The 12,122-nt window shown below is 45.9% G+C and overlaps 2 protein-coding genes across 11 annotated transcripts in view; one reads left to right on the forward strand and one right to left on the reverse strand.

Moving 5' to 3' along the window:
* LOC116850399 (nephrin-like) overlaps positions 1 to 12,122 on the forward strand; it is a 539,959-nt gene that overhangs the window by 171,783 nt on the left and 356,054 nt on the right. The gene's annotated exons all lie outside the window — the stretch shown is intronic.
* Positions 1 to 12,122, reverse strand: part of LOC116850400 (glucose dehydrogenase [FAD, quinone]-like) — a 174,698-nt gene that overhangs the window by 31,458 nt on the left and 131,118 nt on the right. Inside the window, exon 1 of one of the 3 annotated variants that reach the window (XM_032828647.1) lies at positions 3,895 to 4,097. The exons of the other annotated variants lie outside the window; for them this stretch is intronic. The gene's annotated coding sequence lies outside the window, so the exon portion shown is untranslated. Of the gene's footprint in view, positions 1 to 3,894; positions 4,098 to 12,122 lie in introns of those variants that run through there. 3 annotated transcript variants of the gene reach the window in all.

Raw genomic sequence — 12,122 nt, forward strand, 5'->3', positions numbered from 1 at the left:
AAAAAAAAAAAAAAAAAAAAAAAAAAAAACCCCCCCAAAAAAAAAAAAAAAAAAAAACGAGCAACGAAATGAAACAATAACGTCGATCGCAAATTGATTGCGATATTCGGCGCATTTAACAGATCGATGACCCGCCGAGCAAATCCGCGATTTGCCCGAGACGCGACACGTGAACGCGCGCAGTATACCAACTGTCGGGCGAAACTATACTTAATGACATTTCGCGCGGCACAAGCGCGGCGCGCAATCTCTAATACCGTCGGGTTTTTTCTTCTGTTTTTTCCGTTTTTCGTACCAGCGCGGTTAACGTCCACATCCGGTGCAATCGAAGTCAGGGTCGTATCGAAGTCAACGCGCGCGTGGAACGTAAAAAAAAGAGAGCGTCGCGGACTTTCGCGCGAGCGACACTGCGTACGCCCGCTTGAGACCCTTTTCCCGATCGCGCTTGCACAAGCCGCTCCACGCCACCGGCGAATCGTGCACTCATAATCGGCGAATGTTCGGTGAAGCTTAAAGAAAGAAATTCCGAGACGTGCCGCTACTCTTAACCTGTTAACCGAGGGGGAGAGGACGAGTTAACTCGTCACTTTGGCGAAACAACGAAAGTTTCGCAATTGCACGCGCGCGCGCGGGAAGAACAACAATCCGTTTGTGTTTTCGGTCTTGCAACGCGAAGACGCCGTATCCTCCGACGTCTCTCAGCTACTCCGATCTTAAATTTATCCACCGCATCTTCGATTCTCAATATCCTATTTAGACCGAGATACGACAATCTAGACTTTCAGTCTCCGATCTGGAAATATCCCGGCTAGCGAATCGAGCGATATCTCCGACGCTTCGGATTCAAGAACACGCGCGCATCGAGCATCCAGCCCTTTGCGCGTTTATATCTCGCCGTCACTAGCATAAGTCTTCTTTCACGACGCACCCTTTGAGACCCCGCCTCGCGCGCACGCACATACGCACATGCACACACACATCGGCTAACATAAATAAATATGCGCTTTAATTAGCAAGTTGAGTTAATAGCATTGTAATTAACTGAGCGTGCTAATTAATTCATCCCTAATTAACACGGCTACCTTTCTGTGCCATTACGCGTGCGCATTAGCGCTCGGAGGAACAAAGTGCGGGCCACAAAGACTCGTCGCGGCAGCGAGCGAGGTGCAATGATTATCACAATGAATTTGCATAATTCGTCCTTCGTGTGCCGTACGAAAATCGCGATATTACTCCTTTCGCGTATTACCCCTGCCACCCTGTTCCGGTTTTCGCGACGACGGGCGGCACCCGCCGTGGGGCGGGCGGAGAGGAGCGCCGGCTGAAAATCGCGGCGGTGTTAATTAAACGTGCGCTAATTTCGAAATGTCAAACCCCCTTGAGTCACGTGAATCGCGAACGACACGAACGAGATCGCGTTTTATATTGCGCCATTTATAATGTACACACATCAAACTGTTGAGCGCATACGGGAAACGCGTGTATGATTTATTGCAACGAGCTGCAACACGAGATTGTGTAGAAAAAAAAGAAGGAAAAAGGCAGCGTGCGTGAGTGAGAGTGAGAGAGGAAAGGACAGGAAAACACATACACGATAGGGCCTGTGGCGACCGGAGAAATGAATCGATAAGCTTTTATGCGCTGTGATTTTTTTTATTTTTTCAATCCTCTTCCCTCCTTTTTTTTTTTATAAAACGAGACTGATCCCTGACCAGAATCAGTGGACGGCAATAACTATCACACGGTAATTTAAACATCACCGTGGCGTGCGCGTAAGGATTTCAAGCGCGGGAACTCGGTGAATAAAGAAAAAAAGGGTCGAAGGAAGATGAATCAAGAGCAAGCGCGTGCCAAGTCGCTAGGTAGACGAGGAGGTCTTTCAGTGCTTAAAGAGCTCGAACGTAAAGTAGAGATGTCGATATTTATTTAGTTTATCTTTAACCTCGGGAAATGAGGGAAGGAGTGGAAGATTCGACTAATAAGTGTCATTAAGTAAGTATAATGAGAGAATAGACTGACGACAGATTAGATAAGTGTAACAGATTAATCTTAACATGTCACACACATGCATTCATGAGCGAAATATTACGTAAGGGAAGACTGTTTGGCTCGATAAGACGTCGAGTAAGTTTAGCGGAGAACAATAAATTCATGTTTGCTCCAGTTTGTAGTCAGCCGAGCGTCTATACCGGCTATATTCGTAGATTTGAAAGAAACCTTGACTAGAAGCAAGCAAAGCGAGGCGAGGCCATAGAAATCCATTAGGCTTGCGCCCATAAATTCGCGACCGACGAGCGGCGGACAATCCTCTCTGTTGGGTGGGAGAGTAGTTTGTCGGGGCGAGAAATGGCGGATAAACACACGCGCGCGAATTGCTAGGATGATCTCAATAAAGATTCTTTACGCTACTTTACGCGCTCTCTCGCTGTGTGCTTTACGTTCGGGCTTTCAGACACTCGGAGAATTGTCACCTTGCATCTTTCTCGTCTATGCGGTCTAGCTCGCGTCATCCCTCGGGCCGTCTCCCTTCGACTTTTTAATTATTACGTGGCGGCTGTTGAGAAATCGTTACTCCGCTCTCGATACATCACTGAAGTTCATTGGACGCAATTTTAATTTTTGAGTTTTTGTTTTGAGCATTTTTAGTTGTTTCTTTGCAAGGATTAGTTAGGATTCATAACTTTTGAAGCATAAACTGTTTAGTATTTGTTACTACAATGACATAATCAAATAATTATAGTCAGCCAATTATCGAGATCATTTTTTGTAGTAATTGTTATTAGTAATTTCTTGTTAGAGAGAAAGAGAACGGTGGAATATACGGTCGATGCCGAAAATGACTACACGAAGTGAATTTCATAGTAAAAATTACTGTAGAACTTTGCAATCGATATAATAGATATAATAGATCGACACTGCAGTAATTGATTATCCTTTCTTTTCATGTATATCAGATTTATATTTTAGGAACTGAAATGTGTGCTATTAAAAAATGTTCTATGTTTTTCTAACGAAATCAATTACCCAAGCAAAAATGTATCTAAATAATAATCAAAATAATAATAATCTAAATAATAATAATCAAAAATGTAGAACAGGTTTTAAGACTAGTAGCTAGATAGCTAGATAATGACTAGATAATGACTAGTAGCTAGATAATGACTAGATAAGTTTTCTAGTCAATAACCAGTTCGTGACTAGCTAAATATTCCTACTCAGTCTTTTGAATGTTAGGACTATCTAGTAGCTATATCAATTACATAGATAGTGGTTAGATGAAAAAGATTACACATTAACGAGATAGAAAATCATCGGTAAATCCTGAATAGAAATTGAATATCAAAACTGTCTAGTAACTATACCAATTATAGTTACGAGTTATTTTTTTGTATCTAGCTACTAGATAATTTTTCTGGCACAGCCACTAGAAGAAGTGAGCGTTACATTCCTAACTAGTAGCGATGTAAGACCCAACTTTTCTGTGTCATTACTAGACAATCACTAGATTCAATTTTTGCTCGGGTATGTTCCTTATCAAGTCTGTTCCCGCGCACATCACCAGAGAAATATCGTAAAATTCAGAAGTATTCATGTATGAGAGGGGAGAAGAAATTATACATCCTCTTCATTAATACATATCCTATAATAACTTATAATTTCAACGCGTGAGATTGGCCATTGTTCTCTCTCAATGCCCCAAGAACAGGGAGGACTTGTCCCTCTTTTAACAGAAGCAATTAATCTCTCAATTGGATTTATACCACGACGGCGCAGCGTCGAGGGTTAAAGGGGTTTAACGGGCGATTCGGACCTCGTCGGCGGGGAGGTAATCGTCGCAATGGCCGCGGTGCGGTTCGATCTCGCGGTGCGAAGGGCGCGTTAAGCGATACTAACGTCGCACTTGTAGCGTGGCGGCGTGGTCTCCGCTTTCAAACGATCGATCCCTTGTCGTCGCGCTCCTTCCGATCGAGATGCACGCGCGACCCAGGCCGGTGCAGGCTTGCACGTGCGTTCCACTGCACAAGTACGGCACGGCACGGTGCGGCACGGCGCGACTTCGGAGCAGCGAACGGGCAAAGTGTAACTGTAAGACCTCTCACCGTGGCACGCCACTTTATAATTCATCTCCCACTCTAACAACTGTCGTATTCCCCGGCGGAGGCACCCATTATAGATCACGTCGATGGATCTGGACGTTCGTTAATTTTCAATTTTTTTTTTTTTTTTTTACTTTTTTCTTCTTCTCTTTTCGTTTTTTCCGTCGGTGATTCCGTCGCGAGCTAATCGTCACGTCGTTGCTCATGTGCCGGAGAGGAATGCGCCGTGTGATCGTTGTCCTAAAGAGATAGACTGCAGATAGAGACGCGACACCCGTCGTCACGTAGATCTCGACACGCGGTCACTTCGAGGAAGAGATTGTCGATTTAACACGGCCGCGGTGATTGATCGTTCTCGCTTGTGAAATTTCGCGCAGAGTTCCGTACGCGCGCGTCGGGATTTCGCGGGGGATCGCGCGTGAATCACGAAGAATAGGAAATGAAGAAGATGAGGCATGCGGGAATTTACGCAAGGGACCGCGTGTAAACGCGTTAGGGTCAATTATCCATTCGCGAGTAACTCGTCTCTCGTTTAATCGGACGTTATCTCTTGTATACTCACGTTCGTTTGCGCAGCCGAGCCGAGTTGTTAGCTCGCGACTCGGCGAATTCGTCGAAACGTGTCGTACTTCGCGCCGAGATTATTAATGTACCGCGCACGCGAGACGATAATTCTCCGCGAGAGAGAGATCGCTGTAAAATAATTAGCTTACACAATCGCCTAAACGATAGCGACGCGATCTGAGCGCCGCGCCGAGGTAACGATCGGCACGTCGATTCATACTGATAACACGTCGCGCTCGCATCGACACGTCCGCGCAAAATGCGTATCGCGGCCTTATAATTCCGAGCCGGTCGTTACGGTAAACGAGGGACGCGTCATTTAAATGTGTCGCGCTCGCCCGCGCGAGCGTGAAGCTCGCTTGTTGGTGTCAGCAAAATGCGGAACTATTTCTTCGCACACGCGATTGCGGCATTAACCGCCGTTACACGTGCGAATGAGACGTATCCTGTGGCACGTATACACACACACACACACACACACACACACACACACACATACAGAGACACGCACGTGTTTCACGATAAATCACTCTTCCGGACTATCCGTGCAATTAACAATCCAATCAATTCGCAAATGACTCCCGACGCGAGAATGATATATTTGTATGCATAAATGGAATCACTTGAATCTTATGAGAGAAAAAAACTACCTTGTCGCCCACCAAGTTTAAAATACGTATAGAGAACGCTCAATAATTGTGTGGCGAAGCGCGATTAATCGCCAATTGCGGGGACGTGCACATTCTCCGATCAGCAATAAATCGCTTCTTACGTTAACGCGTGAATCACATCTCGTAACACAATCGATTCCGCGCGGGACTTTAATCTCGAATCTCAAATTTTTACACGGCAAAAATGTTTTATTTCCTTGCGTTAGTACCCATGTATTAATTTAAATTGTTGTTCTTATATTGTTTTGACTATTCTGAGTTTTGGGTTCGTATTCGTATATTTAAATGTTAAAACGATAGAATTTACATGCAACATGTACATTCTTGATATCTTTTGCATGAGAAATGTACAGATAAATTGTTTGTTAATGTATATTCGTCTTGTGCTTAAATTGATACGAGAATTAGATTGGAGAAATTGGAATATGTGAAGCGCGTTAAATTCAACGCGGGACTTTTTGCAGTGCGATAACACTTCAATATATGCGTTATTAATTACTTTGCGAATTGGCGTGCGAGGCCACGATTATCAGCCGCGCTTATGTATCGGCGAATTATCTGTTTGCGGATTGCCTATTTACCGTATCATAAACAAATGTTCACACGGATATTTGCTCGTAAACAAATTCCGTGCGCTCACGCACCGGTAATGCAAACATTTTTGGATCAGTGCCGAGCGGATGGACGTTTTCGCTAACAATTAACGCCGCCATTGAAACACGAGCGCCTAAGACCGCACGCCAAGAGAACAAACCAATCTCGCGCGTATACACGCAAGCTCGATCTTTACGAGCAAATTCACACGCAAAGCGAACGGGACTGAAGCTGCGCTCCGTATCGTATTCACTTTCTATACTCATTGACATGCCGAGATCCGCGTCTCGATGACGTGTCGATTCGCGCGCGAATGCATTATCTTAATGCCCCAGGTTGTCAATATAGTCAATTAGACGCTCGCGTAGATTATTCACGGATATTAGCCGTGTTTCGCAAGTAGCGACGAACGAGCTACTAATCGTCGGCCGACGACAGAAACGGATTTCGCGCACGATTTCGCAACGGGCGGCGAAGCGAGCTCCCCTTCTCTTTCTCTCTCTCTCTCTCTCTCTCTCTCTCTCTCTCTCTCTCCTCTCTTCTGCCGGCAAACAATCGGCCTCGCCTGCGCTCTCGATGTACGCACGTACATCGGATAATGTCTGCGAAATGCTGTCGCTCGCGAAGCGCCGTCCATTACCCCTCGATGCGCCGCATTAATTTGGCGAGACAATTTGATCCTTCGCGAGCGAATTATTAGCGCGCCGTCGGCGCGCGAAAAGTCGCGCAAAATCACAGTGACGTGCAAAATTACGTTTCTCGTCTTTCAATTTCTGTCTTTCTCCCTCTACTATATCTCTTTCTCTCTGATGCAGTGCAATTAGCCTGTGGAGCTTTTTGCCGTTTAGTGTACGCAGTGCGCGTACTTTGAATAAGTTTGAAGAACTTTTCTATAATTTGCTCTTGGACCGCGCCAAGTGCTTAAACTATGCCAGTTTCGATTTTCACGCATTGTCTTTATCTAAAATAATTTTTATCGACTCCTCTCGATCCCTAGTAATCGTTTTATGTTCTCTCCGACACATCAGAATCACAAATACACTCCCGAGTCGAAATTTTGGCCCTATATTGAATCTTGAATTCTACAACGCAGTAGGAGCTAAGTTAGCAAATTAAGTTTAATTCTAATGATGCATTATTCCTACTTTAACTCTGATAATGTTCGAAATTTCCCTTTTCATTTTAGCATCAAAATAGGTTGTATTACAGACTTCAGAATATCAAAAAAGGTATTGAATAGAAAAGTAAGGCTAAAAGTAGGATCAAAATTTCAACTCGGGCTTGCATATCATATTTATCTGTAAATGATTATATACATACTGCCTCTCAGACTAGTATACTTTTCCCTTAAATTATAATGCTAGAAATTGTAATTGTACTATTTAAGTTATGTGCTAATTCTTTGTATATTAATTACTGATAAATGTAGCATTGTGCGCTTAAGAGGAATTTTCCCAGAACGCGAAGTAAATGCTGCTTTCCTCTCTCTCTCTCTCTCTCTCTCTCTCTTCCCCCCCTCTCTTTTTCTCCACCCACAGTCTATCGCAATATAGTAATGCAATTGTGAGTACGTGTGAACGGGAACGAGACGATTTAGCCGGTTACGATTGCGCACATGTGCGTGCACGCATAGTGAGCGAGCGAGCCGATGAGCTCTTTCGTTTGCTCGCGTCCGCGGAATAACGTCCGGCTATGGCCATTACCGAAATTAGCGTCGGCGATTCGATTACGCGCGGTTATTATTACATCGTCCTGGACGCGTGCGTGAGTGCGTGGGTGCGCGCGCACGCGATTGCACGCGTTTGATGCATCCGTCGAGATCAAAGGCGAATCGGCGATGATGGCTCGCGATGCGTCCCCCTCTAATGCGAGATCAGGTGAAATTTTATGTGACGCCGACTCGTCGAGAAGCATACATCACGCGGGAACGATGGGGCGATATCGGGTTTTTTCATGAAAAAAAGAAAGGAGAAAAAAGAGCAGATCCTAGATACTCGCGTCGCGATGGATTACGCGTCGCAGATTTCGTAATCGTTGTCCGAGCATTAGGACGGGAAAGAAAGGGGATTGACCGGTAGGACGTCAAATCTTATGGATTATCACTATCCGATTGTTTTTTTTTTCGGCCGAACAAAGTGAATTTCGATCATTGGCTTAATGGGATCTTCGAAATGTCGACTCATCTCTTTGACTGCGTGATCGGCGGCCAAAGGGTTGCAACATATTTTTACATTTTTTGATTGTTCTAACACGAAAATGGCGATAGCAACATGGACATATCAAGTTATTATAATTAACATTACTAGAATTTAATAAAAGAATAGTTCTGTTCATCATAAGTTATATTATTTCGTTATGTAATTACACTTACAAATACTTAAAAAATATTCTTTCAGTTAGTCTGATGCAACTATGCTGTTCACAACTAAATATTTAATTTTGTGCACCATATCTTTTTGTTCCGTGCGCAGATCTGCCTGGATCGTTTTTCATTCGCCCTGGAACCCGTTAGATCGACGAGTTTCGCAATCCCTTCGGCTGTATCGTGCGCGCATGGACAGGCCACGAAGTTCACAGCGCGAAACAATCGTTCGGCGAGCGCGTTGCGCAATCGAGGAGCACCTTCGGAGTGCCCCCGTCGGAAAAGTATATTAATAACAATTTGTTAGAGTCATTAAGGCTCGCTGGCCACTTACAGGCCGCAATTACACGTGCAATCGGCGAAGCCCCGCGATCGACCGTTACCTTCCACTACGTCGCGCGAAATCGCTTGTGGAAATCGCGCGCTCGCGAAATTAGAGTCTCGACTCTTATTCACCGTGGATAATCGGTGTCGCGAGGAGGGAAAAAAAATCACGCGACCGCCGGAGACATTGGAACGAGCGAGCGAGCGAGTTCTTTTTTCCAAAGAGTTCCGTGTCGCTGAGCGCGCAAACGTCGATCGCCGGTCGCGAAATCTTCGTCGTTCTTCTCCTCGTTGCAAGAAGCAACAACGTCGACGGGGCCGAACCTTGAAGCGTTATTTTACGCGCTCCTTGCGGCGGATCCCGCATTGTCGGAGCGCTGGCGCGCGGTCGGTCGCGCGAAAATCATATTTCGCGGCGAGACTCGCTACGTTGACGAACAATGGGACTTCCGGACTTTTTTTCCCGGTTTGTCGCGACCGCCGCATTGGAGCGACGCGATGCGACGCGACGCGGCGCGAGAAAGCCTCCAATAAATTTCAGAGCCCGCACACCGCCGACCGCGCGTCGGTGAATCCGCGTGCGTGTGTTTGAACGAGTACACGCGTGTAATATCGCAGCCACCGCGCGTGTGTCGACTCGCGCGAGTGGGAGAAGAATAAACAGGACCCTGGCTTTCATTAACGTCGCCGTAACGCGTTAAGTAGAACGGAGTTCCTCATGTCGTCCCGGAGCTCTGTGTGTTTGAATAAGTCGCGCGGTGACATAAAATGTGGAATTTCAAGGCTCGCGGCAAAGTTCATCGCGCTCTCATCGTCCGAGGCTCGTTGACAATCTCGTCGTTCTTGTGGGGATTGCGGCAGTATAGCGAAGGGATCATCAGATGATCTGCATTTGTCGAATCGACCACATCCCGCGCGCGCATTTCGATCTCTGGTAATCCCCCTCCTGACAAATGTGCTTCTCACAAGAATTGGAGCACGTGGCGGAGAGTTTTCCGTCTCTCGTCATCTCGGGACTCGAATTTACGCGCGTTTGTGCAATTTTTGTAGAAGTGAATATTAAAGTACTCTTTTAAAATGGATCGCTAGAAATACTTCTGAATCAGTAAGAGGACAAATGCACCGATAATCGCTGAGTATTCACTCAGTGGATTTTCAGTGGAAACACTCCCTCATTTGCATTAGGGATACACATAATTATCTGCAAAGTAACTGCAAATTTCTTTGGTCCACGGTCAGTTATTCCTAATAATTCCTAATGATGCAATAATGAAATACTAAAGAGGGAGTGTTCTCGAGTCAAAATTTTTATTCTACTTTCAGCCTTGCTATTCCATTCAAGCACCTATTTTGACGTTAGAAAAAATGAAAAAGGAAATTTCGGACAACAAAATAGTTGAAGTAGAAATAAATTGTATCATTACAATTAAATTTGCTTTGTTAACTTAGCTGGCACAGCGTTGTAGAATTCAAAGTTTAACACAGGGTCAAAATTTCGCCTCGGGTTTTCGCTGAAAATCAGTGAACACTCAGCGATTATCGGTGAATTTGTCGAAGCAATGTTCGATGGGGGTGCGCGAGCCATCGTACACAAAATGGCACAGCTGCATGTGCGATAGCATAAGAACGTCTCGACCAATGCAGAACATGCTCTGCAAATCAATACAACTTTCTTCTAAATACTCATCGATTGAGGTGGTTTTTTATGCTTTGCGTATGCAGTTTTGTGTACGACGGTCCTTACACGCGAGAGTGCGGCGCATCGCGGTTTCATCGCGATTTTTCAATTCGCCTCGCCTGCGTTTTACAGAGCAGACGGCGCGCAGTCGTACTTTCCTTTTTTGCGAGCGACTCCCGAGGAACCGTCGAGTTCGGCTTGACCGCTTCTGTTAATTCCCTTAGGCACCGACCCCTAACGATCTGTGACGGTTATTTCCGCGGTATCTTGCGCGCCCTCGAGTTTTCTTCTTCTATCCGTCGCAACAAGCCACGAATCTAATCGAGCCAGACGGCTTCTCTTTAAGACGCTGTCCAAACCAACTCCGGAAAACGCAAAGAGAGAGAGAGAGAGAGAGAGAGAGAGAGAGAGAGAGAGAGAGAGAGAGAAGGGTGAGGTTAGTGGGAGAGCGAGCTTAGACGAAAAAGCACCTTCTTCGTTTCTTGCGCGCAATTTCAGAGTTTCCCGGGGATTGGTGTGTGCGCGACTGTACGTTCGTCTATCTTAATTCTAAGACGTACCGGAGGGAAAAGAACGGCACTCTTTTGTTGCCGGGACGCTCGTTGTTCAGTGAGCGAACGAGCAAGTGCGCTCACGAGCGTCTCTCGTTTTCCTCGTTAACGCCAGACATCTTTTGAATGCGTCGTGCGCACGATGTGGCGCAGTACGCGCGAGCGAAGCGCAATTTTCATTTTTCCGCACACGCGAGTCACCGGCGACTTTTCGCCCCGATCTTTTCCCGGTCGGGGAGAGCGAGTATTGTCAAGAGGGAAGACGCGCCGAACGCTTTCGCTTGTTATCGGGAACATCCAGCGCGTGATCGCACGGACTTCGACGAATTCAAAAATCACCCATGGCCGTATCATCGAGCCGATGAGTTAGCCTCGCGAAGCTCGCCCCTACGAAATTTCCCAGTTGTGAGAGCAGGAAGAATGGGCCGTGATTTTATGAAACGTGTGTTTCGTGGCGATGACAAAACGCGTATTACGCGGCCGAAATAAAGCGGCCGGACCGCGAGTTCATTAGGCGAACGATTGTTTTCCGGGTGACGAGATGAAGGGGAAAAAATGTGATTTCCGCTTGTCGACGTCTATCGAATAGAGCTGAAAACAGGTGCGCGCGTATGCGCCGTGTCATTTTTGATATTCTGCAGAATCACCAGCTGTGCAGCTAAAAACTGTCGCGCAAACCGGTTGTCGGAACGTGTTTCTCTGATCACGTCATTTTTTTTTTCGTACACCGCGAACGAGATGGATATCGATTGGCATATCTAACGTTTATCTTTTGCTGACTCGCCGCATTGGCGATTGATAATTATCGTCGTTTTTCTCTTGTCACGGTTGAGGTTGCGGCTGCTGCGCAGTTGGCGTGTGTTACGCGCACGCGCGCGCGATTGTTCTACGAGACGCGATTTTGCCGCCGGGTTTAATCGCTCTTTTCGCGATTTTCCGAGCGCATTAGCGCCTGAGTGGAAACAGGAACGGGCGAATGAACGGAAGAACGAGATCGCTCTTCGGCAAAGTAAAACGGATGATGGGATATTAGCGTGTATAAGCAATGCATATACCAGGTGTAGAAGTATGAAACCGGAATTCCCCTATAAATGGTGCCAGCGTTCAGTTTAGTGACCGTAAGACCGCTACTGCCGCGCTATTATATTCTCCTAACAGCTGACGAATATTGTCAACAAACATAACCCCAACTTTCATTCTCTAGTATATTTTTGTATAACCTTAAACATGTCACGTTTCGAGCCTACTAACTATGATTTGCGGACAGCATTGATTTTCTGT

Source organism: Odontomachus brunneus, unplaced genomic scaffold, assembly GCF_010583005.1.
Source record: "Odontomachus brunneus isolate Ranch 3 - 2012 unplaced genomic scaffold, Obru_v1 Obru_scaffold_144, whole genome shotgun sequence".
NCBI classification, from domain to species: domain Eukaryota; kingdom Metazoa; phylum Arthropoda; class Insecta; order Hymenoptera; family Formicidae; genus Odontomachus; species Odontomachus brunneus.